We start from the raw sequence: 5,818 nt of genomic DNA on the forward strand, positions 1-5,818 counted from the left end.
ATTTATAAATATAAAATTTAAAAAAAACTTTAAAAAATTGGAGGAGAGAGAAAGTGACAAAAATTAGAGGAAAAAATAAATAAATAAAAAGGGAAAAGGAGAAAAAGAAAAAAGGAAGGAATTTCTATTTTCGAGGTGCATAGGTGGCATAAAATAGAAAAGTAAAAAAAAAAAAAATTAAAAAGAAAAGGTTGTCATTCCATTTATTGAGGTGTGTTGGTGGAATTTTAGAAAGTTATGGATATTATAGAAAGTTGTGGATATTGTAGAAGGTTGTGGAAGTTGTAGAAGGTTGTGGATATTGTGTAGGTGGAATTCTAGAAAGTTGTGGATAAGTCATGCATTGGGTGGTAAGTGCCTATTTAAGCAAGGCATATGAGCATTTCTAATCAAGCTTGGAAAGGTGAAAGCTATGGAAGGTGAAACTTGGAAAGCTTTGAAAGCTTTGAAAGGTGAAAGCTTCAAGGTGTGAAAGCTGTGGAAGGTGAAGCTTGGGAAGGTGAAGCTTTGGAAGGAAAAGCTTTAAGGTGTGAAAGCTGGAAGCTATGAAGGCTTCAAGCTATGAAATAGAAGAGGAAGTTAAGAGTGAGTTTTCCTAAGTCTTTGGATAGAGCATCGAATGTGAGGCACTTTATAGCAGAATTAATGGAGTTGTGAGTGTGTAGATAGAGTGTCGAATGTGAAGCAATTTACACTTGGATCTTGGCTAAATTTGGAGAAGAGCTAGTGACTGTGGTTTAGAAACAAGGAGGTTGCTTGGTGGCTTGCGAGCACAAGTTGAGATCTCAAAGGTTTCTACTAAAGTGTGGATCTAGACTAGCTTGGGTTTGGATTGGATCTTGAGGGATCTTGTAGAAATGTTACTGTAACTAAAATTGGATTTTCAAGTATAATAAAATTGTTTGAAGTATTTTGTCTTCATATTGTGGAATTTTTGGTTATGAGTTGGTAGGGTAGTGTGGCAGTTCATGAAGTGGTATCAGAGTGTACCTTCATCAAGTGGTATCAGAGCAGGATTTCCTGAGTGTACAAGTAGATCACTGAAGTGTGAGGCAGTTTGCACTAGGACCTTGGTTGGGTGAAGTTTATTAGAGCGAGAGTTCCTAAGTATACAAGAAGATCGCCAAAGTGTGAGGTAGTTTGTACTAGGACCTTGGTTGGGTGAAGTTTATTAGAGTGAGAGTTCTTAAGCATGTAAATAGATCACCAAAGATGAGGCAGTTTGTACCGGGACCTTGGGAGGACATGCAAATTGATTGATGGATGTAGAGATGGAAGACTGAACATGTTGAGGCATGATCATAGAGAGCTTGTGGATTGCAGATCCATTGTCCTAGACTTTTGATGTGGTTCTTGATTGTTTATGTAAGGTGGTAGGTTTTGATCTGACTTGCAAACAATTTGGTTGTCACAAGGAGTGTGGGAAGGATTTGTTGCAGAGGGTTTATGAAGATCTTGGGCGATGGCCTTGAGAGGATTGGACCCTAAGATGATTGTGAAAATCCATGATATAGTGGAGAGGAATTTTTCTAAGATGTTTTCTTAGGTGGATGCTAGATTGGCTGATCAAGCTAAGAAGGTCAAGGTGGAATAGGTTGATTTTTTTGACCAACTTGTGGAGTTTGATACAAAATCTACATAGTAGCTGGAGGTTGTTGCTAAGGATATTTCTACCTTTGTTGATGTTAAGATGGACATTGGTTTTCATGATCAGTTGGTTAAGTCTGACATGGATATTGTGGAGCACTCGGTCATGGATGATCCAGTTGTTGTTGGTGGTGACTTGTGTGTTGCAGAGCATCTTGTTGTAAGCAAAGATATTGCTAGTGTTGGGAGTTTGGCTTGTGTTGATGGAAATCTACATATTGTTGCTGATTTAGAGTTTTTTGCTGCTGATGTGGAGTTTGTTGTTGCTAGTATGGATTCACTAGTTACTGATGTGGATGAGGATTTGTTGATGAAGCATTGTGTTCAGTTTGTTCTTGGGACTGAGCATGTTGATTGGATGGTTAAGATTATGGTGTTTGATATAGTAATGCAAATGTGGAAGATTTGCATGGTGGTTTTCTTGTCCCTATTGAGGTGGAAACCTTTGGTGAAGATGATGATGGTTGTAGACCTTTTGTTTAGCATCAAAGTGTGGGATACACTTTTCTAGCTACCTGGGGAGTTTGATGCAAGAGCATCTTGCATGAGAAAATTTAATTTTTTTTTAAAAAAAAAATTGAAGGAGAGAGAAAGTGACAAAAATTAGAGGAAAAAATAAATTTAAAAAAAATGAAAAAAAGGAGAAAAAGAAAAAAAAGAAGGAATTTATATTTTCGAGGTGCATAGGTGGCATAAAATAGAAAAGTAAAAAAAAAAAAATGCTTGTCATTCCATTTATCAAGGTGTGTTTGTGGAATTCTAGAAAGTTATGGATATAGTAGAAAGTTGTGGATATTGTGGAAGGTTATGGAAGTTGTAGAAGGTTGTGGATATTGTGTAGGTGGAATTCTAGAAGGTTGTGGATAAGTCATGCATTGGGTGGTAAGTGCCTATTTAAGCAAGGCATATGAGCATTTATAATCAAGCTTGGAAAGGTGAAAGTTGTGGAAGGTGAAGCTTGGAAAGCTTTGGAAGCTTTGGAAGGTGAAAGCTTCAAGGTGTAAAAGTTGTGGAAGGTGAAGCTTGGAAAGGTGAAGCTTTGGAAGGAAAAGCTTCAAGGTGTGAAAGCTGGAAGGTGTGAAGGCTTCAAGGTGTGAAAGAGAAGGAGGAAGTAAAGAGTGAGTTTTCTTGAGTCTATGGACAGAGCACTGAACATGAGGTAGCTTATAGTAGGATTGTAATGGAGTTGTAAGTGTGTAGACAGAGCACCAAATGTGAGGCAGTTTAGACTTGGATCTTGGATAAAGTTGGAGAAGAGCTAGTGACTGTGGTTTAGAAACAAGGAGGTTGCTTGGTGGCTTACAAGAACAAGTTGATATCTTGAAGGTTTCTACTAGATTTTGGATTTGGACTAGCTTGGGCTTGGATTGGATCTTGAGGGATCTTGTAGAAAATGTTATTGTAATTAATATTGAATTTTCAAGTATAATAAAATTGTTTGAAGCATTTTGTGTTCATATTGTGGCATTTTCGATTATGAGTTGGTAGGGTGGTGTGGCCCTTCATAAAGATGTATTTCTTAATGTAGTTATAACTCTTCCATTAAATTCAAATTTCCTTCCATTCTTAATAGCGAGAACTACAAGTTCATGGAGGTAATACTTTTGCTGAAGATCTGTACCCTCTCACTCAGCAATTGTTCCCCATAGTGTGACATATATTGTAGTATGAGATAGGTCTAACATAGTGATGGTACATCTAGGGACTTGTACGCCATCTTTCCTTTTAATCATTTTAGTTTCTTGTAGATGGCAAACAATTCCAACAAGATCAATATCCACATTGTTTGGTAACCCAATAACTGCACTGATTGGTGTTTAGGGATAGATGGATCATCTTCACATGAAACAACCTTTGAGTCTATTGTCAAGGTTATATCTAGCCCAATATTGACCTTATTGTAGAATCTATTGGCACTTTTCACCATACCACAGGTTATAAAATAGACACCTCCAACTTGTATACTGCTATAATGAATGTTCGCTATCTCACTGAAGCAAGAGATTTGGGTTTTTGTGCCTTCATTGTCTACAATGTCAAAACTTAACACTTTCCCTGGCTTATTATCTCTCACATACTAGTGCATGTCCTTCTTTGCAGTTACATGAGCCTTTATATGCCACTGTGTTTGATATGGATTTAAACTTTTGATCAACATCAACATGGTGGATATTGAATTGTCAACTTTGGGCCTCTCTATGCCAAAGAGCATTATTTTCTTGGGCATACTTGTGTTTGTGGGATGGATCCCTATCTTTGATTTTGGAGATGAAGCATCATGTACATTTACATCTTTTGTACTATCAGAATATGTGTCCAAGGTGACAGGCCTTTTGATAATGGTATGTTCATTGTGAATAATCTCAAGATTCATTATTATAATCCAACTATAGATTTACATGCAAGATTTTGTAAGTCAGAGAGGTTTGAACACATGTATGTTGATATTGTTAATAATAAGTCAAAATTATGCATTCACCACATTTTACTTGATTTGGAATAGCTATACTCTGCTAATCGTATAATTGTTCCAACTTTGATGTCCTTAGATGATACATATTCATTATATTTACTTGGTAATGTTGCCCGATGTTTATAAGCACCATTAGATATGTACAACCTATATCTCAAGGTGTCTTCAGCATTGTTTCCAATTTTTTCCATTTAGAAAACTTGTACTATTGGTGCAAGAGCTATGTTGCCATTATACAATAGGTTTACAGAACTTAATATTAGTTGTTCCATTAGTAGTGGCACTTTTGGTATTTTTTTGCGAAATCCACAATCACAACCAATGGTTCATGGAATATAACTCTTCACATATCTTACACAATTTACAAATGGTATTGTATTCTAAAAAAACATTCAACATTGTTAACAAGCCATCTATCAAGCCTATTTCTTTTGATGTATTATTATGTGGAATCTAGCAATAGTCCAATTGCATTATGTCTCATTCCTATTTTGAATACAAAAATATTCCAATTGAATTATGGTTGAAATTTCATATGCATGAGCTATAATTACAATGCTAATATACCATGTTCCTAAACCATGAGCATTAAAACCCTCAACCACTATGATCCTATTGTAAGATAAGTGAAGAAAACATCACTAGAAACAAATAAGAGTAGCAATATATAAGCACAATCCATGGCTATACCTTGTAATTGTGACAAATGTACATAAGACAGGGTATAATGGACATGATGATTTTGGGAGGGTACTATGTGAGCAAAAACAATCTTATGAAGGAGAGAATGTGTTCTTCTAGTAGTCACTTCATATGTGATAATTTCTATATTCATTGAAGTGTATACTACAATACATCAGAGAATACATGTGTAGGATCATGTAAAAGACATGATGTGTATAACTGTCACAACTCACTATACGATTTCTTTTTTTGCACCTACATGAAAATTATGTGGCAACCTTATCAATTTAAACATGGTCAAATTTGAATTAATTATGATTAAATAATTATATGTTGACTTTTACTTAATGATGTGATTAAAATTTCATGGTTAACTAGTTTAATAACACATGTGGAATTTTGGTTACATTTTTTACATGTTTGTATCTCATTTAGATGATGATATAATAATGTATGTTTTGCAAATGATATGATGTCATGATGAAGAATTTAGTTATTATTTTGATGGTTACTAACTTGCTTTTGGTTGTGAGTGTTTGAGTGATTGTAGGTTGTTGAAGATGAGGGTGTGGTTGAGGTAGAGAAAAGTTAGCCTTTTGGAAGAGTACAGACGGATAATCCTCGCAGCTTACACACACCACTTAGAGTGTATTTTATTTTGAGGTCATGTTGTGTTTAATTTTATTTTTCTTAATTCCTTTAATAATGACACTTGAATCTGATTAAATGTGATGTGCGTGCGTGAATAGATAATATCTTCATCTTATTTTATTATTTAAAAAAAAAAGAAATGAATGTCAAATGTGTATGATCAAATTCCAATCATTTTTAGTTTAAGTTTTTTATTTTATTTCTAGTATATATACATATATTTGTGCAAATGATCTAATAAAACTTTATTATTTTGAAAATGATATATAAAATAAGTGAGACTCAAGGAAAGTGGAAACAAATTTAATAGGGAAAATGAATTTATTAACCATATAAAGGACAGATGCAACCATGATGGTGGCA

The sequence above is a fragment of the Cupressus sempervirens genome, chromosome 10 (genome assembly GCF_028749045.1).
Source record: "Cupressus sempervirens isolate cs-2001-9-10 chromosome 10, ASM2874904v1, whole genome shotgun sequence".
Taxonomy (NCBI): Eukaryota; Viridiplantae; Streptophyta; class Pinopsida; order Cupressales; family Cupressaceae; genus Cupressus; species Cupressus sempervirens.